Source organism: Hevea brasiliensis, chromosome 12 (genome assembly GCF_030052815.1).
Source record: "Hevea brasiliensis isolate MT/VB/25A 57/8 chromosome 12, ASM3005281v1, whole genome shotgun sequence".
Taxonomy (NCBI): Eukaryota; Viridiplantae; Streptophyta; class Magnoliopsida; order Malpighiales; family Euphorbiaceae; genus Hevea; species Hevea brasiliensis.
Window position 1 is genome coordinate 72,442,558 of NC_079504.1, and position 24,932 is coordinate 72,467,489.

Consider the following 24,932-nt stretch of genomic DNA (forward strand, 5'->3'; position numbering starts at 1 on the left):
GATGACTTATGCCGACCCACCACGCATTACTCCCTAAACTAATCTCGGCCACATCGCAACAAAATCCTCCCCACTGAAAGAAGTTGAGTTTATAACTCGAAGTGGGAGATGTTACGGGAACAAAGAGAAAGAAAAGAAGAAGGGGAAAGTAAAAATGGGAGAGTCACCAAAGAATACAGAAGAGGAGGTTGAAAAGACAGGGGAAATAGAGCCTGCCGGACATAAAGAAGAGGAGGAGCTACTGCTCCAAATAATGAAACAAAGTGAGTACGATGTGGTGGAGCAATGAGAAAGACACTGCCTAATTTCACATTATCGCCGATCCCGGGTTGAATGCACCAACAAGCCTTGCAAAGAATCCTGGATCAGGCCTTTGTAAATCCCAACATCACTCCGGGGCAATTTGAGAAGATAGTGGGACAAATCCAGGCATCCAGTTTTGTTACTTTCTCAAAAAACGAGATAGATCCTGCAGGCCTGACACATACTAAAGCCTTACATGTGACAGTGAAATGTAAGGGTTGTATAGTAGCCAAGGTACTTATTGATAATGGATCAGCTCTCAATGTACTGCCCAATGCTACCTTGGCTAGATTGCCAGTTGACCAATCAGATATACGTCAAAGTGCTATGGTTGTAAGAGCCTTTGACGGCACGTAAGAGAAGTGTTGGGAGATCTTGATTTACAACTCCAAATTGGCGCATGTACCTTCAACGTCACATTCCAGGTGATGAATATTGAGCCGGCCTACACTATGTTGCTGGGGAGGCCTTGGATCCATTTTGCAAACGCCGTTCCCTCAACTCTACACCAGAAGATAAAATACATTAGGGACGGCAAAATCATCACTGTAAGAGGAAAAGAAGCCATTTTGGTCACCAAGCCACAATCACTCCCTTATGTGGAAGCTGCCGAGGAGTCGTTGGAAAGCTCCTTCCAGGCCCTTGAGTTGCAAGAAACCAAAAATGAAGGGGCTCTGGCTATGGTAGCCAAGATAATGTCGAGGAGTGGGTACAAAGAAGGCAAAGGCCTAGGCGCCACATTACAGGGAATCGTTGAACCCATACCGGCTATCCAGAAGATAGGCCACTGCGGTTTGGGATATGAGGAAGATGCCCTTATGAATGGGCGATTCTGGATGAGGAAAATGCTTCGGGATCAAAGATTTGACCAAAAAACGGGAAAAGGAAAAGTAGTCCCGAGAATCACAGAGGTCTTTACTAAACCGGTCATCGAAAATCTGACAGAGGTTGAAAAATCACCTGATGAACCATCCATTGACGTCATCCACCTAGATTCCTTGTATGAGGCTCTGGTCTCGCCGATAGCTGAGGGGCAAGAGTTGGACAACTGGACAGCAGAGGACATCCCTGTACTTAATTTCGAGTAAAGTACCTTTGGTTATCTACACTTGATCATTTTGTCCATGATGACAAGTGTAACATTGTAAATGGACCCTTTTCTTATGTCATAAATTTTTAATGAATTAATAGCGCATTTATTTCCAATTCTCTTCTCCATTTGAATTCCATCCTTATAATATATTTTATTTTCGTTCATTCCAGACCATTCATCAATTAACACCTAATAATTCAATAGACTCTGAAATTCCTCTGGTTAATTTTGAAACCCCTATAACTGCCATTACTTCAAGTGATTCTGAGGTGGAGCTCACAAAAGAAAGCGATGAAAGGGATGAACCTTCCCTAATGCCTTGTGGCGATGAAACACGCACTATAAACCTAGGCATGAAAGAAGTAAAGAAGGAACTTAAGGTTGTGGAGAGTGAAGAATTGGGAGATATGATCAGTTTGCTTAGAGAATTCCAGGACATATTTTCCTGGAGCTATGATGATATGGTTGGCTTGGACCCCCAGATAGTGGCACACAAAATTCCCTTATTCCGAGGACAATCCTTGAAACAGAACTAAGAAGAATGAATCGACACATTGCTCAAAGTTCGGATGAAGTCAAGAAACAAGATGATGTTGGGTTCCTGAAGTAGTCAAATATCCCCAATGGATAGCTAACGTTGTCCCTGAATGAAGAAGGACGGAGAGTTAGGTGTGCGTTGATTACTGTGGATCTTAATAGAGCAAGCTTAAAGGATGATTTCCTCTCCCACATTGATGTATTAGTAGACAATGTATGGATTGGACAGATGTTCATGCATTGATGGGGCATCCGGTACAATCAAATCCCAATGGATGAGGAAGACAAAGAGAAAACCGCTTTATCACTCAATGGGAGTATTTTGCTATCGTCATGCCTTTCGGTCAAGAATGCTTGCTACCTATCAACACGCTATGGTCACATTATTCCACGATATGATGCATAAAGAAGTGGAGGTGTACGTGGATGATATGATCATCAAATCTAAGGGAGAAGAGAGCCATGTGCAGGTGGTGAGGAAAGTATTTGAGAGACTCAGGAAATATCACTTGAAACTGAATCCCGCCAAATGCATATTCGGAGCTAGGTCGGGGAAATTATTGGGATTCATAGTGAGCGAGAAGGGAATAGAGGTAGATCCCGATAAAGTTCGAGCTATTCAAGAGATGCCATCCCCAAGAACAGAAAGGGAGGTGCGCAGTTTCCTGGGAAAATTGAACAATATATCAAGGTTTATTTCCAATCTCACCGCTAAGGTCGAGCCTATTTTTAAACTGCTCCGAAAGAACAACACCACTCAATGGGATTCAGTTTGTCAAGAGGCTTTCGAGACAATCAAGTAGTATCTGTCAAGCCCACCAGTATTGGTTCCACCCGTGGCGGGGAGGCCTCGATCTCAGATATGGCACCAAATGTAACTCGATGGGATGTGTTTTGGGACAACATGATGACACCGGCCGAAAAGAGAGGGCTATCTATTACCCGAGTAAAAGTTCAATGATTGTGAGTCGAGGTACTCTTTCTAGAGAAGACTTGTCGCTACTAGCCTAGACGGCAAACCGCCTCAAGCACTACATGTTGAATCACAAGACATGGCTCATCTCCAGGATGGATCCTATCAAATTTGTATTCGAAAGCCCATTCATGCCAGGCAGGATAGCCAAGTGGCAGGTCATACTCTCCCAATATGACATAGTCTATATGACCGGAAGGCGTGAAAGGTAGCTTGATCATCGACCTTCTAGCAGAAAATCCTATCCAGGATTATGAAGCCCTGGATTTTGAGTTCCCTGATGAGCATATTAATGAAGTAGACTACGAAGAAGAGGAGCCAGCTGATGTATGGGAAATGTATTTCACAGAGTCAAATTTGTCCGTAATGGAATTGAGTCGTGTTGATATCCTGATGGAAAACACTTTCCGATAGCTATCAAGTTGAGATTTGATCGCACCAACAACATCGCAGAATATGAAGCTTGTGTGATGGGTCTACAGGCTGCCATCGAAATGAAAATCAGGAAGTTGAAGGTATATAGAGACTCAGCCCTGATCATTTATCAAGTCAAGGGAGAATGGCAAACTAAGGATCCTAAGCTAATCCCGTATCAGAAGTACTCATCGAGCCGATTAAGAAATTCGAAGAAATCTCTTTCACTCATCTTAGCAGAGACAAGAATCAATTTGCTGATGCCTTAGCTACTCTAGCTATTATGGCTCAAATCGAAGAAGGGCAGATGACTCAGATAATGAAGATTAAGACAAGGAATGAGCCAGCTTATTGCTTCATTATTGAAGAAGAACCTGATGATGAACCTTGGTATCATGACATCCTGGTCTCATCAGAAACTGCAGAATTTCTTCGGAGCAAGCAAAAACGAAAAGAGGATGATTCGGAGATTAGCATTGGGATACTTCCCTAGTGGAGAGACCCTATACAAGAAGAGCTCCAACGGCGAATTGTTGAGATGTGTGGATGCAAAAGAGGCGAAGAGAATCCTTTTTAAGACTCATGAGGGAAACTGTGCCACCCATACTAATGGACATATGATGGCTAAGCAAATCATGCGACGAGGATATTTCTGGACCACCATGGAAAAAGACTGCATCGAATATTTCCGAAAATGCCATAAGTGTCAGATCTACGCAGATCCAATAAATGTTCCACCTCACAAATTGTTCAACCTCGTCTCACCATGGCCTTTCGCAATGTGGGGCATTGACGTGATTGGTCCCATCAACCCTAAGGCATCCAATGGGCACAGATTTATCCTGGTAGCAATCGACTATTTTTCTAAATGGGTCGAAGCCACGTCATACGCCCATATTACACAGAACACGTTTCTCAAATTCCTCGTAAACAATATCCTCTCGCCGCATGGTCTCCCCAATGAAATCGCACCGATAACGCCAAGAATCAATGGTCCAAGATTCGTAAATTGTGTGATCAATACAAGATCCGACACCTCAATTCCTCCCATACCGCCCCAGATGAATGGAGCTGGAAGCCGCAAACAAAAATCTCAAAAGAATAATCCGTAAAATGACAACACGTATAAGGATTGGCATGATATGCTACCCTATGCTCTTCACGCATATCGGACTTCTGTAAGGACCTCCACTGGTGCAACTCCATACTCACTGGTTTACGGGATGGAAGCAGTATTACCTATTGAAGTTGAAATTCCTTCCTTAAGGATTCTGAAGGAATCAGGGATTGATGAGTCAGAATGGATCCAGTCAAGGTTGGATCAGTTAAACTTGCTGGACGAGAAAAGGTTAACAGCAGCATGTCATGGGCAATTATACCAGAAGAGAATGGCTATGGCATTTGACAAAGGCGTTCACCTATGTGAATTCCAACCCGGGGACCTGATTCTCAAGAAAGTGCTGCCGAATCAAAATGATCCCCGAGGTAAATGGTCACCAACCTACGAGGGACCCTATGTGGTTAAAAAGGCATTTTTTGGTGGGGCCCTGATCTTGACCCACATGGACGGTGAAGAATTTCCAAGACTGTGGAATGCCGACACCACAAGAGATACGAAGCCAAAAAAAAAAAAAAAGAGTAGGGGTGAAAACCCGAAAGGGTGCTCCTAGCAAATGTGTGAAAGAAGGCGAAACCCCTCGAAGGGCGCTTTCTATAAAATGAGTGAAGGATGAAAACCCGAAAGGGCGTCCTGAAAAATGAGCTAAAAAAAAAATAGAGGTGAAAACCTGGAAGGGCGCTTCTAGTCAAATGGACGAAGGGAAAGTGAAAACCCGCAAGGGCGCTTTTCGCAAAATAAGAAGAAAGTCAAGGGTCATCCGAAGAAATGAGGTCGTAGGCCAAGTCTTGTAACTTGTCCTCCATTAATCATCGGCTTTCGGGATCCTGTTAAGTACAATTCATCGGGCAAGAACTTCTTGTGTCGAGATTAGGCTTGCTGTGTAAGTTGATTTTAATTTCCGCAATTTAAATTTCCTTATCAACCTCTGTTCCTTGATCTAAGTTGATTTTAATTTCATGCAATTTAAATTTCTGTTATTAACCTCTGGTTCCTTGATCTAAGTTGATTTTAATTTCAAAGAATTTAAATTTCCTGTTATCAACCTCGATTCCTTGATCTAAGTTGATTTTAATTTCCGCAATTTACATTTCTGTTATCAACCTCTGGTTCCTTGATCTAAGTTGATTTTAATTTCCGCAATTTATATTTCCGTTATCAACCTCCGTTCGTTGATCTAAGTTGATTTTAATTTTCATGCAATTTACATTTCTGTTATCAACCTCTGTTCCTTGATCTAAGTTGATTTTAATTTCCGCAATTTAAATTTCTGTTATCAACCTCTGGTTCCTTGATCTAAGTTGATTTTAATTTCCAGCAATTTAAGTTTCTCGCTATCAACCTCTGGTTCCTTGATCTAAGTTGATTTTAACTTCCGCAATTTAAATTTCCGTTATCAACCTCTGGGTCCTTGATCTAAGTTTATTTTAATTTCCAGCAATTTATGTTTCCTGCTATCATCTTCTGGTTCCTTGATCTAAGTTGATTTTAATTTCCTGCAATTTAAATTTCCTTTTATCAACCTCTGGTTCATTTATCTAAGTTGATTTTAATTTCCTGCAATTTACATTTCCTGATATAACCCAATGTTTCCTGGATCTAAGTTGATTTTAATTTTCCTACAATTTACATTTCTGTTATCAACCTCTGTTCCTTGATCTAAGTTGATTTTAATTTCATGCAATTTAAATTTCCGCTTATCAACCTCTGGTTCCTTGATCTAAGTTGATTTTAATTTCCAAAGAATTTAAATTTCGTTATCAACCTCTGTTCCTTGATCTAAGTTGATTTTAATTTCCGTAATTTAAATTTCTGTTATCAACCTCCGTTCCTTGATCTAAGTTAATGTTAATTTCCAGCAATTTAACTTTCCATCTATCAACCTCTGGTTCCTTGATCTTAGTTGATTTTAATTTCCTTCAATTTAATTTTCCTTGTATCAAACTATGGTTCCTTGATCTAAGTTGATTTTAATTTCTTGCGATTTAAATTTTCTGTTATCAACCTCTGGTTCCTTAATCTAAGTTGATTTTAATTTCCTCGCAATTTACATTTCCTCGTTATCAACCTCTCGTTCCTTGATCTAAGTTGATTTTAATTTCCAGAATTTACATTTCGTTATCAACCTCTGGTTCCTTGATCCGAGTTGATTTTAATTTCATGCAATTTAAATTTCGTTATCAACCTCTGGTTCCTTGATCTAAGTTGATTTTAATTTCCAAAGAATTTAAATATCCTGTTATCGACCTCTGGTTCCTTGATCTAAGTTGATTTTAATTTCCTGCAATTTAAATTTCCTGTTATCAACCTCTGGTTCCTTGATCTAAGTTGATTTTAATTTTCCTGCAATTTACATTTCATGTTATCAACCTCTGGTTCCTTGATCTAAGTTGATTTTAATTTCTTACGATTTAAATTTCCTGTTATCGACCTCTGGTTCCTTGATCCAAGTTGATTTTAATTTTTTAGTATTTTAACTTCTGTTGCCGATCTCTAGGTCACTAACTTAGGCATGCTTTAGTTCCCTAACTTTGAACACCTAATCGTCCAAAATATGGGACTGAATCTTTACATAATTCCTACACGGGAAATTTTTTTCCCTTTAATAGAAATTATGTAAATAGGGGCAACTGTCGACACCATATTTTGGCCGATCCCCAGAATTAATAAACTTTGAAACCGATCCCCAGTACTAAGTCTCCCTTTGATAGCTAACCACATTTCCGATCTCTCCCTACAAGGAATTGAATCAATACTAAGTCCTCGTGATCACCAAAGCCTTACCGGTCTATTAAATCACTCACCAATCTCTCAAACCCATTGTCGAATCTCCCGACTACCAAGTATATTCCTGATCTCTGTTGACAAACGAAATTGAACTGACACTAGATCTTTGTTACCATTTTTGTTGCCGATCTCCCTTTTAAAAGTTTAAGAATAATCAAAGGTTCCGTTCCGGTTTACTGATGATCCCGATCTTAAATGTTCAAGCCAAATTTTTAATTTTAATCAAGTCCCGTTCAGCGTTGATTCCCTACCAATCTCGTGCTCATTGTGTTTTCCGATCTCTCACACTTAGGTTAATAATCACTTTCAGTTATACTCAGACAATCAAGTGTTTAAATAATTTAGAAATTTTTCGATCACAACCATTCATCGAACAAAAGAGGCATTCCATTTCATTTCATTTCAAGAATTTGTATAAGTTATTCAACTGGAGGATCACCCCCAGCCTGATCTACATTTTGTCCGTCCCCTCTCTCACCCTCGGTGTGACACCCCTTATCCGACTACAGTGTAGCCGAGCAAGTTATGCCACTCAGTGTGCCAGAGCACTCTATTTTATCTTAATTCATTTTTATCGTAGTTTTGAATATACTTGTGAAATATAATTCATTTATTGAAATTGTAATTTATTTAAGGTTCTGAAAATTTTAAAAAAAATCCGGCGAAGTACCGGCTAAAAATGGAGAAAACAGTTCTTCGGAACCTGTGAAAAACACTTCTAATAATCATATTCATCTATTCACAAACTCCAATATCAAAATCTCAATATTTTTCAACCATTCGTTTCTCAATCATTCATCACATTTGATAGTCATGTAACAGTCACAGATCAATATTCACTTTTCTATTTATAAACACAATTTTGCATTATTTACATGAAAATCAAAATACATTACATAAGTTTTATTTACACAAAGGAAAATAAAAATCAATTACAAAATACCAAAATGAAGCCTAGTGTCCTACCAATGCACTGTAGACGGTGAGGTGACACGGACACTATGCGTAATCGTGAACCGCCTTACCAACTGTGGGTCTACTGGGCCCTCTGTCCAAATCTTTCGCACTACGCTGCTGCAAAGCGACGCTCTAAGCATAAAGCTGAGTGGTGCCAATATGACAAGAAAATATAATATGCAAATAAAAATAATAATTTCCTTGCTATTGTGTTCATAAGAAATGAGTAATTACTAACTTATTGTTTAGTCGAGGGCTAATCATGTTTTATGATATTAACTTCTTCATGCATTTCGTTAATTTTTTTTTTTTTTCATGATCTTGAGCTTCCTTGTATTTTTGTAATCATTCCTGATACTTAATTTTCGTATTTTCTTTAATAATCAGTTCACAGTTATACTTTTCCATTCATTTGGTTGCCCAAGTAACCTATACTGGATGACTGGACTGGATAACGGGTCGTTGGCACCGGCACCGCGTTTCGCCGTCATACCATGGGACGCAGAACGCCAACCACGATGCGCCAATATAGCTAAAAGCTATGATATCACATAATCTTTCATAATAGCCATTAATACGGTCATAAAATTCATGGATACTGTCATAAAGCCATGAATACAGGCACAAAGCCTTTCCTTTCGCAGTACTGCTAAAACAATACCCTATTGGCATGCCAAACTATCCAAACCAATCTAGTTAGGTATACTAGGGCATTTGATACTTTTAAATTTTTCAAATTTTGAATTTCAAGTTTTGGTGTCACTATTCACCTCATTGGTCAACAAAAATGTTGACTTTTGGATAGAAAATAGGTATATTAGTTTTAACACCCCAAACATACCACATTTTGTATTTGAAACTTGTTGGAATTGATTACTATTACCATTTCTAAGTTTAAACCAAGGGAAGTAGAATTTTCAGTTTGTGAAGCTTAACTTTACTGTTCCATTAAGCACTGTTGCAGTGGGAATTTGAAGAAATGGCAAACATGAAAGTTGTTCCTTATTTTGTCTAGTTGAATTTCCTTTTTTGAATCACTCCATTTGGAGTTTTGTAGCTCCAGATATGGTCCAAAAACCACAGCTGGCCGGATTTCCATTCTGCAGAAATTACCATATCTACAGTAACATGAATAGTGACTGCCACTGCCATTTGGGTTAGGTTCTGGTCATAATTTGGGGTAGGTTTCTTCATGAAAGTTGTCTGTCTATGTCTTAACTTGTTGCTGTAAAAATTTCAGGTCAATTAACCTTATCTACAGTGAGTTATGGCCAAATGAACAGTTACTATTCATTTGGTCATTTCTGCAGGTGCTGTTGCAGGGTATCCGGATTGGGGCCAACTTTTGGTCCACTTGCTTTGGTCTTTTGGGCATGGTTTCTTCAGAAAAAATGTGCCATTATAAGCCTAGTTTCATGTCCAATTGGCCAAATACCAATTGGACCAACACAGCCAAAGATATGGCAGTCCAAGTGGACTGAAATTTCAGTCACCCTGCTGCTGTCTTTAGGCAGCCTACACATTCACTTTGCCATGCATTAACTCACTTCAAATTATGATTAACTTGCCTTAAATGGTCACTAATTGACCACTAGAATGTCCATTAATCAATTCAAATTCCAAGTCCAATTTTCACCCTTAAAACCCTAATTCCCATTATGAATGTTCACAACTTACCTTAATTAACTACTAGTTCATTATCCTTATATTTAAACACTTTAAACATGGTTTCTAGTTCACTCCAAGTCCATCACAAACACTCAATCCTATTCCTTCCTTAGGGCATCCGAAATCCATGGCATACATACCCATAAGTTTCATTCATTTAATCCACAATTTCATACTCATTTTTAAGTCCTTAACATGGAACAAGAGATATACATGCATAATTAAGCACTAACCTCTTTGCTCAACTTATTGAGCTTGTGAAAACTCTAGAATTTCTCCTCTTTGTGGCTGCCTAGAGTTTCCTTGTGATGTGAGGACAAGTTTTAGTGAAGGTGACTTAGGGTTTAGTAGTGGAATTTCATGGGAAATGGAAGAAATTAAAGGAAACTTTCATGGAGGGTTATGGAAAAGGGGAGGTCATGTTTTGGCTGAAGAAGAAGAAGAAGATGACCAGAATTTTTGGTCTCCTTTGGTCTCTTTTATTAGTTAATTAAAGGGTTGTTTAATTGTGATTGAGGAAGCTTTTAAATGACATCACAATATGTCATATTTGGCATTTTATTGCATTTTCTTTTCTTTTCTTTTCTACTAACTTTCAATTAATTTTTCATCAATATTAATTCATATTTTATGTCATAATAATTATTTACTCAACTGGACAAGTCGGCCAAAAATCGTCTCTGAAGGCGAAATGACCAAAATGCCCTCCGTTTGGCTTAACGGGTCAAAATTGTCCGTACCGATTGTAAAATTTTTCTAAATATTTTCTTGGCATTCTAATGCCATAGGAACCTCAATGACCCTTCTCTGGAGTCCCAAAAATTATTTTATGAATTTTTTCCCGGGTCTAGGGCTCCTCCTTGCGAGAACCGCAACTTCCCTCTGGGTTACCCATCGCTTGGGCACCGGCTCATTTGACTTGGTTGTATTTTATTTATAAAATTTTTCCTAAATTTTTCTTATTAATATTTGAGTTAATTTTGGTTCTTGACTTTAGTTTAAATATTTTTCTGGATGTTCTAGCTGTCCGGACCGACACCGGTCACCGGAACAGTAGAATGTACGGAGTTGCTACCGGGAGGGTGTTACACTCAGCCTCCTCCTCACTCTCCTCACCTTCATCCTCGACAGCCAGGTTGGCCATCCAGGAGAAGTCCTCCTAAGGGTAACGCTTCTTGAGCTCAGCCAGGAGATCTCTGTGAGCATTCACATAAGCGCCGGCCACTCCAGTCACTCTCTCTTCTTCTTTCACCTTGAGCTCCTCAGCAAGGTGAGCGAGTTGAGCAGCTTCCTCGGCCCGGAGCGCTTGCACTTCTTCAAAAGCGTGAGCTTGCTCGGCCAGCTTGTCCTCATAAAACTTCATTCGCCCCTCAATTTGAGATATGTAGCCCTGAGCGGATGAAAGTTGAGGTTAGAGGGAAGCTGCTTCATGACCCATCCTCTCGACCTCTTTACCCAAGCGATGCGCCTTCTCCAGTATGATGTGCTGGTTCACCAGGCACTCCACGTTCAAGCTCATGGATCGGGTCAAGATATCATCAAGGTTATTCGGAGACAGCCTATCCCGATCTTCTCGAAGACAGATAGAGGACGCTAAGACCTTGGCGAAACCAGGGTTTTCTCAAACCGTACGATTCTTCTCCAGTGAGTGGACTAAGACTTGGGCACCGCGGGAGATAGTCCTCACGTTAGGTTGAGAAGAACCCTCTTCTGCGTTCGGAGCAACTGGAGGAGGTGGAGGCGGCTCTTCCCGGTGAGGAGGGGATCGGACCACTTCTGCGATCACCGGTCCCGAAGGTTGAGACGAGCCTTCTTGTATTTCCCCGGGCTCATGCCTGGGTGTCTGCATTTCCTCGACTCGTTTCATCTCCCGTACCTTCTGAGAGATCTCCCTATTTCGCTTTCGGCTCTCCTTGGAGGCTTCGCCGCTTGCCATACCTGCACAAAGAAGAGGTCAGTGAGATCGCTAAGGTCCTGAGATCTGAGATGTAGAAAATACCGATGCCGAGGTCAGAGAGCTGAAGCCCGCGATCTTTGCCGGTGATCAATTCCATAGTCCAATGGTGCAGTTCGGCGGTCACTGCATCCAAGCAAGAGAACTTCTCTCTGGATGCCTGCTCCTTCAACTCCATCACCATTGCGCCCTCTTCCCTATTCAACACGAGACGCTTCAGAATTAAGGGGCCTTGGTGTAACCAGCTACGAGGGAAACCCTCAAAGCCGTTCGGAATTTTACTCTTTAGAATGAAGAAGCGGTTCTTCCAGTTTTTCAGGGAGGAGGGCAGATCGACGAAGAGCCCGCAATGTGGCTTCGCCTGGAAAAACCAGTACTCGTGGTCCTTTCGACGAGTTAACCTATGCAATTCGGCGAATACTTTAGGCGTAGGGCGGAATCCCTTAGCTCGGCAGAGGCCTCGGAAGGCTACTAAGATCCGCCACGAGTTAGGGTGAACTTGAGCTATGCACACTTGGAAAAATTTTAAGACTTCCTTAAAGAAGTCGTTAAGAGGGAATCGCAGCCCGGCTTTCAACTGTTCTTCGTATACCATAATCATGTCGTTCTCTTTGAAGAAATGATCGGCCCGGAGATCGCCGTGACACCGGATAAGTTCATATGAATCGGGCTCAATGTTGTACTCCTGGCTGAATGACTGCAGATCGGTTTCTTGAAGGACCGATGGCAGCTCGTCCATGGGAAGATTCTCTCTCCCTGAAGAATGCGCATGCCTTGATGATGTCACTTGTTCCCGAGCTGCAACGGAGACTCTAGGAGGTTCAGGTCGCACGCTCGGTCTGACCACCTCTACCTCATCGGATGACCACGAGACCTGAACGGAAGGAGGGATTGCCGCTCTCTGACCCTCGACACCGCTCATTTTCAAAGGAAACAGAAAGTTTAAACTAAAAGAAAGATCAAAACCCTTACCGGAGCTTGATCGGTGTCGGAAGAAGCTTGAGAAAACGAGAGAATTTTGAAGGTGTTCGCGAGAAACTGAAAATGACACATGAGAGCAAATGGCTAACCCCCACCCCTATTTATACTTGTCCGAGCATTTAATGCTCAAGATGTTCCAGATGGTGCATCGGATAGTGGGACTCGCCAGCTATTCTGACACATCTCACGAATATTCCCAAGATTCCATGAAGAGATCGGTTAATTATAGAGCGGCAGATCAAGGTGTTTTGAATTACGGATCGGATAAGTGTCTTTCAAATAAGAATCGGATCGGATAACCACATCAGAGATCGAAAAATAATCAATGTAATAATAATAAAATGATAGTGGTCAAAATGAAATTTTATTTCCGAAAAGGTCAGATTACATCATTTGGGCGATCTTCAGATATCGGGATTACACAAAAGTTGAATTACATCATTTGGGCGATCTCTAGGGATCGGATTACACTAAAATTGGATTACATCATTTCGGTGAGATCGGATTACAATGAAAATAAAATATATCATTCAGGCGATCTCAAAGACCGGTGGAACATCCCATCTTAAGGGCCTATGTCAAAGCCCACATTGTGACTGATCCAAAGGATGTCATCGACCGGAACCGAGCCACTGTCGGAACACCCAATATGGAGGAAAGCCGCTGTCGGAACACCCAATGTGGTGAGAAGCCGAATAAACTTGGAAGAGCAACCGCCAAGAGTCGGCGGAACATTAGCAGTCTTCTCGGCCGAAATCGGTTCGCCGATTATACCGGTCGAATGACTCGAGATCGGCACGATCAAGGTCCGCGATCCAGATCAGTTAATTGGTCCAGTTCTCCCACCATCACCAGATAAGGTTATCACGATTATTCGATCACCAGGGTCGTAGATTTTCAGTCGGGAAATAAAGAGGTCCATCGGAAAGGGATCAACAGCCATAATCATGGCCGGAACTTCTGCCGGAGCAGCTAGAACTGGAAAGTAAGAAGGAAGAGAGGAAAATCGAATGAAGAAAGTCTCTTCTGTCAGGGGTATATATAGGGAAAATCGGGCATTTATTGCTAAGCAGAAAATGAAGTGGACGCTTCGGGAATCGAGGGGAATTAATGCTTTGACCGGACCGGGCTTGATTAAGGGAAATATTGGAATAATAGAGATCGGAAGAGGGGAGACCGGTATGAAAGATCGGAGAAGGATCACGTTGAAAAGACCGGAAAAGAGGGGAGGTCGGGAGACAAAGAGAATAAGACAGCTCCTGGCAATTATCGTCATAATCAGAGCCAAGGTAGTTAAAGCGTTGCAGGAGAAATCTCAACCGCACGCCCCAGAATCGCCCGCATTTCTAACATGCATACGTCAGGACAGCGCTGTACATCCTAATCTCCACCGTTGATCTTACTTGTAAGGACGAGCTCGGAGCCCTCGGATCGAAGAAGAAAACAACAAGATCAGCGCCCTTCACTCCCAAAATTTCTGACGCCGGACAAGAAAATTTAGGACCGTCAGATTAGAAGAAGAAAATGACAAATATTCTGAAGGGGATCTCAGCCGTCCATTCTGATCCTCTTTAATTCCTGAGCCTCAGATCATGTCCTTCGAAATCCTAATCCTCCATCTCCTTCAAAATAGATCCTGACCCTTCATGGGGAGCACCCGGTTCCTATAAATACCTGCATGAAAACTGTTCAAAGGACGGAAAAAAAAGAAGGAAGTTACTATAGTGGAAGAACTCTGAAATTTAATTCAGATCGTTACTCTGCTTTCATAAGAAGAACTTTTGAAACTAGTTTTCTGAAGTATTTTCTTAAAAAGATTTTGAACACTGAAACTTTCCATTTTCAGCTCGTTCATCATCCCGCAGCGTTCACATTTTGCAGTTCCTTGTTATCTTTATTTTCACTTCCATCGTCCATGTTCGACCTCGTTTAAACTCGGGTATAATTCTGACTCGATTGCATTTAGTGAAGCACTCTTTGTTCCAAGGCGAACCTTATTCTCCCGGTTATCAATTTGCAATCTTATTGCGTTTTGTGATTCTCGGTTAGTTCACTAGAATCGACTCCTTACAGGTCAGTATTCATGTTGCCATTTTATTAAGTTTAGTTCTTGTTTTACGCATTTTCATTCTTCTTTCTTTATGTATGTTATTTTCTTTTAAGTTCATATCACGCTGGAAAGATACAGAGAAAGGTTGTGCTCTAGTTTATTTCCGTGTCGATACCTTTGTTAATCTTTATTATTTCTGAGCGTAAGTCATCTAGCTCCAAGCGATACATAAGCAGTTGGATGAGATGTAGGAAGCGGCAACTTAAGAGTCCTTTTGAAAAAATGAAAGGTCTGAATAATAAGCCTGGAAAATGGTAAAGCTGAGTCACTAGAATAACTCAATAGGTCATAGGGCAAGACGTCATAAGACAAGAGGAAAACCAAACCCCGGATAACTAAATGGAATAGATCGGCTACCAAAAATGCTGGTAAGACGACCATATTGGAAGGTCGGAGGATTCGGTTTGGCATCCCCTGCCCAGTCCTAAGGTACCAATAAGTTAAAGAGGTCTTGCGCAGACCCCCTGACACCTTTGAACGTCAGAACCCTTAGCCTTAGGCCCTCTCGATAGTTAAAATTTAGAGAGATCGGAAAAATCCTTATCCAACTACCGTTAATTGAAAGAGGTCGGAGGAGAGTTCTTATCCGATTCTCAATCAAAAATTTTAATAAATGTTAAAAGAGATCGGAGGAGAGTTCTTATCCGGTTCTCAAACTTGAAAATTTTAATAAATATTAAAAGAGGTCGGAGGAGAGTTCTTATCTGATTCTCAATCAAAAATTTTAATAAATGTTAAAAGAGATCGGAGGAGAATTCTTATCCGGTTCTCAACCAAAAATTTTAAAAGAGATCGGAGGAGGGTTCTTATCCGATTCTCAATCCAAAAATTTTAATAAATATTAAAAGAGATCGGAGGAGAGTTCTTATCCGGTTCTCAACCAAAAATTTTAATAAATATTAAAAGAGATCGGAGGAGAGTTCTTATCCGGTTCTCAATCTGAAATTTAAATAAATATTTAAAAGAGATCGGAGGAGAGCTCTCATCCAATTTCAAAAATTGGATTCTAATAAAATAGCCCTTCAAACAAAACTAACATACAACAGTAACTCACTAAGGTTGTCTCATTTACTTATGTATCTGGGTAATCCGAATTAGTGAAAAATCAAATATTCCTTTTGTCAAAAGGATTAACATTTCCATTCAAGTCCTCCTAACTAATTTATAAAGAGTGCGAAGTTAAATTTACTTACCCTAATTAAGGGATGAAGTGGGGTGCCTAACACCTTCCCCACCCGTTTACGGACCCCGAACTTAGAATCTCTGTTTTGAAGTGGTTTTATTTCAATTTGCCTTCACAAATGGTTTTCTTTAGTTTCCCTCAAAACTAAGGTGGCGACTCCTCATTCTTTTCCACTTCGGTGAGGGCTCGTTCAGGCGACCGCAAAATCCCTTGCGACAATACTATATAAAATATATAAAATGACTAATGTGAGCCCTATCTACATGCATTGCTGAGGAGGTGACAACCTTGAACCCTTTTGACACTTCTGCAGATCAGAACTCCAAAATCTCTTTTTAATATTCATTGGGCTTTACCTTTAGTACCTGCATGAAGGAAGCAAATCCATCGCGCTAAGCATTTCTGCTTAGTGGTGCAATAATATAACAAAGAAATAATATACGAAATACATATGGAAATAAAATATGGTTCAGATAATTTAGATCTGGTTATGCTTCAATAAGGTTTCTAAAATTTAATATCCCTTTTTTTTCTTTTTCTAATTTAGTCCTCTTTGGAGGTGCTTAGTTCATAAGATTATAGTAAGAATATACAATATACTAATATTCTAATAGCATTATTCTTAACTTAATATTATTATGAAAGGTACATTTGTAACATTTATTTAAATTATGTTTCTATTATTAATCTTTTTGTATTATTTAATTCAATACCTTCTAGGTTATCTTAAATTTTTTTATAATAATTAAAGTTCCCAGTGCATTCAATAATAGATAACTTTTTTTTTATCATCAGTCCAGTTCATTTCAATTCTTTCTAGCATTTTATTAATTGTTTTCTTTGATGATTTTGAGCCTTATTTTATTGTAATCATTCTTATTCTTTATCTTGATATTTAATTTTCTTACTTCCTTTAATAATCAATTCAATTACATGTATACTTTTTCATGCCCAATTAACCTATACAAATTGATCAAACTGGATAAATAGGTAAACTAGCACTGGGTACCAGGTACCTCGAGCCATCACACCATCGGTCACAATGTGTCTCCCGGTGTGCAAATAGAATGGCTAATAAGCCATAAAAGTAATAAAGCATAAAGCCAAGTATAACATCATAATCAGTATAGCCATAGGCTATCATATCATAAAATGGCATGAAGCCATACATCATACACAATACTACTATCAGAACCCTATTGGCATGCCTACCTATCTAAACCAATCACACTAGGCCTACTAGGGCATATTACAAAGTTATTTCTTAATTATTTGTACGTAACATATAAGGTTACTATTCATATGGTCATTTAAGTCTAAATGTTAACTTTCTCATATATAATAGTTACATGAGTTTTAATCACATAGATTTACCACATTTTAGTTTTCAAAAGTGTTGGCATTAGTTGCCAATCCATACTTCTAACCAATGAAAAATATTATTTGTACTTAACATATAAGGTTACTATTCATATGTTCATTTAAGTCTAAATGTTAACTTTCTCATATATAATAGTTACATGAGTTTTAATCACATAGATTTACCACATTTTATTTTTCAAAAGAGTTGGCATTAGTTGCCAATCCATACTTCTAACCAATGAAAAATAAATCAAAAATTTCAGTTTTGGGTGCTAGAGTTCACTGTTCCATTAGGCCATTCTACAGTGAGAATTTGGCCAAGTGTTCTTGATCAAAGTTTTTCTTTATTGTGTCTAGCTACATTTCACTTTGAATCACCCCATTTGGAGTTTTCTAGCTCAAGTTATAGCTATTGCACCATAACTGGTCGGATTGCCTTTACCCAGAATTTTTGAGCAAATTTTGGTTCTGCCAGATTTGGTAATCCAAATTTGGCAAGCAATTTCATTTAGTTAAGTCCAGAATTTGAGTTTGTGTTCCGCATGAAAATTGTTCTAAATTGCCTCAGCTTTCCATTGATATAAATTTCAGGCTAATTGGACCTTTCTATACTGAGTTATGACCAAATGAATTAACATTGTTCATTTGGTTATTTTGCCCAGGCAGAATGTGTATTACCCATATTTGGTCAATTTTTAGGGCATTCTAAGTTTGGTTTCTGGACAAGTTTCCTTCATCAAAGTTGTGCCATTATGTGTCTAATTTCATATCCAATTGGCCTTACACTAATTGAAACTATACAACTCAAGTTATAGCTGCCCAAACATGCTGGACTCCCATCCAAACCTACAGTGCACACTGAATAGCATACATAACCTCAATTCCCTTAGCACTATTTACTCAATTTCCTACTTAAACATGACCAAATGGTCACTAATTGAACATTACAACCCCTTTTCACCAATACATAAACAAAATCCAAATTTTGGTGCCCAAACCCTAACTCCAACAATTTCAATTCTCTATATACATACAATCCATGAATTAAAACACCAAAATCATGTTCAATGGCAGCCATACATAACTATTATGCAATCAAATTGATGAAACTCTAGGTACCCTAAGGCTGCCAAAATTTCATGGTGCAAGTTCATGCATCCTTAATTCATTTTTCATCAAATTTTCAACTTAACTCAACTTAAATTCATGCGTAGAAAAGAGTGGAAGCAAGAAAATTAGCACTAACCTCTTGGATGAATTTCTACCCATCACTTTCCTTCACTTTCTCCTCTTCTAATGGCTACCCAAGTCTAGCTCTAGTGGTAGGGACAAATTTTTGTGAAGGGAAGATGAGGTTTTGAGGTGGTTTTTGTAGAGGTTTGGAAGCTTGGTGAAGCTTCAATGGTACAAGAGAGGGAGTTGGTTCGTTTGTGAAGAAGAAGCAAATTGTTTCTTCAATTTTTCTGCCCATTTTACTCATTTTAAGTGGTTTAATGACATGTGCCACAATGTGATTGGGTGGGGGCATTTTGATGACATCATGTGATGCCATAATTCCCAATTTCTTTTATTTTTCTTTCCTTTTCTTTTCTACTCATTTTTAGTTAAATTTTTAGCAATATTTATTCATATTTTATATCATAATAATTATTTACTTAACTGGACAAGTCGGCCAAAAATTATCTCTAAAGACAAAATGACCAAAATGCCCTCCGTTTGGTTTATTGAGCCAAAATTGTCTATACTGATCTAAAAAATTTTCTAAACATTTTCTTGGCATTCTAATACCATAGAAGCCTCAATGACTCTTCTCTGGAGTTCCTAAAATTATTTCATAAATTTTCTCCTGGGTTTAGGGCTTCTAGCTGTGAAGACCGCAACTTCCTACTAGGTTACCCATCGCTAGGGCACCGGCTCATTTAACTTGGTTGTATTTTATTTCTAAAATTTTTCCTAAATTTTTCTTACCATTATTTGAGTTATTTATGACTCCTCACTCTAGTCTAAATATTTTTCCAGACATTCTAGCTGTCCAGACTGACACTGGTCACCAGAATAGTAGAATGTATTAAATTGCTACAGTGAGGGTATTACAGCCATGGCTCTCTTCTCCTCCTTAATCAGCCTAGTCATAACTGCACAAACAAAGAACAATTAGTAAGTCCACTAACAGCTCAAGAAAAGTCACAACCTCTTCCACCAAGCTCTTTAACTCGGCAATAGATATCTACTTATGCTTGGATAGCTTGAACTCCCCCTTCCACATCTTCACATGTAGGGACCAAGACAGGGGAAAGTTACACAAACTGATACCTTCACCCTAACCAAGTAGAAAGAACTTATTCTTCCATCTCTTCTCAGATGAGGAAAGACCCTTGAAAAGGTAACAACCCTTATTCGCTATAAAGTAGCAAAAATCATGATTAAAGCCATTAAGGATCTAGAATAGGCTAACAAAATCCTTGTGCCACACTCAATGCTATATTGGTGACAAAAACCTCTGAAGGCAACTAGGGTTTTCCAATTGTTTGGAACTAATTGAGTGATGCAAATGTTATAAAATTCAAAAACCTCTAAATACAAATGGTTTAAGAGAAAGCAAAGCCCGACCTTAAAAGTCTCATCATAGATTATAAAGAACTTTGGTTTAATGATAGACCTAAACTCGGACATGAAGAAATAAATACCCATCTAGCATATTGTATTTGTGTAAGATGGAGAAAATCTATTGTTTTTTCAACTTTGACTTAATAGGGCAATTGGCCACTATAATTAGTCACCCAGATTGGGATCGCCATGCTAGATCCGCTCACCTTAGTTTGGCGATAACTTCCTACTCACCCTCCTTTGCAAGTTTATATTCTTGCTCACCTATTCTGGGAGGGTTATTCTCAGCTTCATTAGTCGCCAGCTTAAAGGCATCCATTGTGGGCTTAGGATCAACATCTGGGTGCTCACCTAAAGAAGTACCACCTACACACTACTTGGCATCTCTTGAAAGTCCCAAGGAGAGTCCATAACTTAACAAAAGGAAAAACTAAATCACGTTTGGTGATTCTGATGAAGGGACAGTGGTTGCTTCCGATAGATATCTTAACGCCGGCGAGAAGTTCTTAAACTCAAATTGAAAGAGAAATGAAAATAACTGAGGGAAACAATCCTTTAACATATATAGGAGGCCATTTAATGCCCTCGATTATCCAAAAGGTGTATAAAAAAGCCTCACATAAGTGACTATTAGATACCCCGTGGTCATTATGACAAGTAACAAACTAAACCTAAAGATTCGTATAGGTAGGAGGGACTCATGATGCTATTTGCCCATTTTGACCCCCCCCCCTAAGTAAGGTCAGACGCCTACCTAGTACTATTGATGCTCCTTTAATAGGCCAAACACATTGGAAATATGATATGATTATGGGATGGGAAACTTTTAGTGGCATAGCCATCTTGTTGTAAATTATTGTGCTGTGAAATCACATGGGATTGTTACATTTCATGTTCTTAATTTTAATTGTTTAATATAATGTTTTATACCCTTAATATGCTTATACTCACTGAGCTCCTATCTCACTCTCTTTCTCTCTTTTCCTCTTCAGGGATAAGTAATTAAGATATAGCCAATAGATTTTAGCTAGTTGAGTATTAGAAGTTAACACCTCAATTTTGCTAAAAAGGTATATCTACATTCTGTGGAATTCTTTTGTAAAGGCATGTAAATTTTATTATTTTGCCACTATGTTATGCCACCTAATATTGTGTAATATAAAATAATTGTAATCACTATTTATATTTAATAAAATATTTATATGAATAATAGTAGATTTAAATAAAGATTTTGATGAAAGTTAGGTTTGCTACAAGCTATGGTGGCCTTATGTCTTCTAGTGCCCTAACAACAGTAACAATCTGGTTTTGGTTGTTACATAAGAGTACATTTCTGTAGGTATATTCCTAATTTCACCTTATTGCTCATCATACTCAAATACCATATTATATTATTCAACAAAATCTATAATAATTTTGCAAATAATAACATAACATCGAACTAGAATTTAGAACACATGGGTACACCGAAATCAATAAATTAAAAAATTCCTCAATTTCAACCGTAAAATAAATATTTATTTAAATTAACAAATCCCCATTCATTCAGGTAAAAGTATATCAAAACTAATTTTACAAACATTTTCATCTCATTTTGTTCTTATTTTAAAATAAAAATGTAAAATATGCATAAAAATATTTTTTGCTTGCGATAATGGTGGCCATCATAAAATAAATAATAATAATAATAATTTTTGTAGTCTAGTGGACCATCAAAGGTGACATACCCTTTCTAGTAGTCATGAAGTAGTGCTTTTTTTTTTTTGCTTTTTCTTTTTTTTTAAACAATTATTAAAATAATATTTCAAAAAAAAAATGTTCCACATCAACATTTCCAAATGACATTTATGTAAATTCTCCTCTTTGCTAATGACACGTAACTTGAGGTACCATTTTATCACAAAGTTAACCCAAGAAACCTATTTGAAAAACATATAAAATTATAGGTATTTCTTTGTAATTTTCCTACGGTGAAATTGGTCCTATTTGGACTTTGGAAAAAAGTTGAAGGGTTTTTTTAGGCTTTTTTTTTCTAAAAAATTATCATATCTCCTTCGAAATCAACAGTAATGAACCACACGAGACCGATAGATTGAATCACAACTGAGAAAGAGACCTACAATGGTTTTAACACATTGGTTCACCTTCCATTGCTAATGCAATAATCAATAGTAATAGACCACTCTCAAAGAGAATCTCACAAAGAATATCCACCAAGAGGAATTTTTTTTTTTTTTTTTTTTTTGCTAAAGTTAATCGTTCATTGAATATTGTGAAAAATTACAATGCAAAGGGTTGAAGAAACAAAAAGTCAAACAAGCCCAAGTCACCACAAAATAGATAAGAAAATGTAAGGCCCTACAAGTTAGCCCAACTCAAATTAGGCCTATGGCTTGTAAACAAGAAACTCTAGCTATCTGTAGCAATATTGCCACTAGAGAGCTCAACATGCCAAAGCTTGGAGATTTATCTTCAAATGCAGCATCACCGAATTCTAGCAACTAGGAGAACAAGATTAGAGCTTTTATTGAGTAGATAATGTGACGCCCCTTACCCGTCTACAATGTAGCCGAGTAAAGCGTGCCACATTCGGTGCCGAAGCACCCTATCTTATCTTGTCCTGTCCATTGTAAATTTTATACTTCATAGAAAACATGTGGTAAATTTTTTTTTTAATATCATAAATTGTTTATGTGGAAACCCGGGCAGAGCCTTCTCTATTTTATTAGCATCTGGTGGGTTCTAATATTTACCTATTAAAAATAATTTCATATCTATGTCATATTTCCATATACATCATGTTATATCATATCATTTCTACTTATATAATTTCAAGAAAATATATTTTTTATTCATTCATTCATATGGAAGTTTATGTACAAAAGTTCACAACTTTGTTTACAATCCAAAATATAATTACAATTTATTTACAAAGTTCAAAATGAATTACACTGTATCTACTTATGTACAATAAATAAAACACCAAAATCTAATAACATGGGCCCTACTAAAATAAATACTGCTGAGGTGACTAGCAGACACTATCAGATCTGATCAAATCTCTCCGCTGGCACTACTTTGCTATGGTCTCTTCGTGGTGTATGCGGTCTCCAATACTTACGCGATGGAAAATCAATGCGCTAAGCAAATTACTTAGTGGTGTATAACTTTAAAGAAAAATAACTGAATAATTAAAAATAATAATTCTAGTCTATTTCAAAAATTCTAAGTCTTTACAGATTTATTTGACTTTGGGATCAATTTATTTATTAGGATCTTATATGTACATTTATTTCATTTTCAGTCTCTTTAAAATCATATCAGTGCCCAAGTAACCTATAACAAACTAAAAAGACTGGATACACAGGAGTATGCTGGTTAGACAATCATATGTCTACCCTGTATACAACTGTCATGTCAGGCACAAGGCCAGTGGGCAGGCTTTTAAAGCCAGTAATGAAATTAGGCTCAATGGCCAACGGGCAGGCATATAACCTGTAGAACAATCACATCAGATATATTTTGTTGATCAATGATTTTTCATGTAAGCAGTACTGCTATCTATAGTCCCTAATTGGTATACCAATCGATCCAAACTATATACATAAGCCTAGATTTACTTTAGGCAATTAAGCATTATTAATTACTTATTGGAGATTTCATGTCAAATTGCAGTCGAAAAGTGGGTCCCACAAACCTATTTCATGTAATTCAGTGTTTAGCAATATATTAGGGTTAAAACCCTGCCATAAAATAGTTTATCTTGTGAACCTTTCTTTAGGTTCAGTTTTAATGTCTTAATTTTATTTATCAATTTGATCACTTTGTGGCTACTGTTTGGCCATACTTCCTTCATGGAAGTTGTTCCTCTATGTCTTGTCTTTGTTTTCCATTTTTGAATCATGTCATTTGGATTTCTGGGACTCAAGTTATGGTCAATTAACCATAACTGGTTCATTTCCTAATTCTGGCTCTCTTTAACAAGGAAGATTTTAGAGTTTCAGTTTACCAATTTAATTGGACATGTTACATTCACTTTTAGGTTAGTGTTCTTTATAGAGTTTGTTGCCCTATGTCTTGTGGTCACTTAAAATTTTGGATTGCAATTTTTCAAGTTTTGTAGAATTACTTATAGCTAAATCACTGGCCTGGACTCAAGTACCCTGTGTCAACAGGATCCTAGTTCAGATTAGTGGCTTTGACTCAACTTTTGGGATTCTTACATTTATAATTTGAGGAAAGTGTCTAAAACAAAGTTGGAGCTCTATTTCTCAAGTTTCTAGAACAATATGGCTCATCCCAATTGAAGTTTCCTAGTGAAAGATATGACTAGAAGACTATTCTGGAGTCAAATGGTCACATAGGCAATTTCTAGAATTTGCACACTAGCTTGACCTAGCCAATTGACCTAATTCCCTTAATTTTTGGGTTTTGGTCAAAATACCAATATTTTAAATTAATTTCTTGTGAACATTTTTCCACTAGTTTCATTGCATTTGGATTTCCGTATACCAAGTTATGGCCTATTTGCCAAAACTGGTCAAGTAAGCCTATGTCTAGCAATTTCTGAGCAATATAATTCTGGGCAGTTTTATGGCCTAAATTTGGCCAACAATTTGAATTTGTTTAAACCATTTATGGGCTCTGTGATCTTCATGAAAGTTGTAGTCCTATATCTAAGCTTTCTAATGGTATAAAATTCAGGTCATTTGGACCTGTCTAGAGGGAGTTATGGCCAAATGAATGTATACTATTCATTTGGTCATTTTTTTGGGTTCATCATTTGGTCATCAGGATTGGGACAACAATTTAGTCAAGTTCTGGACAGAATTTGGGCATGGTTTCTTCATGAAAAATGAAGCATTTTAGGTCTAGTTTCATCTTCA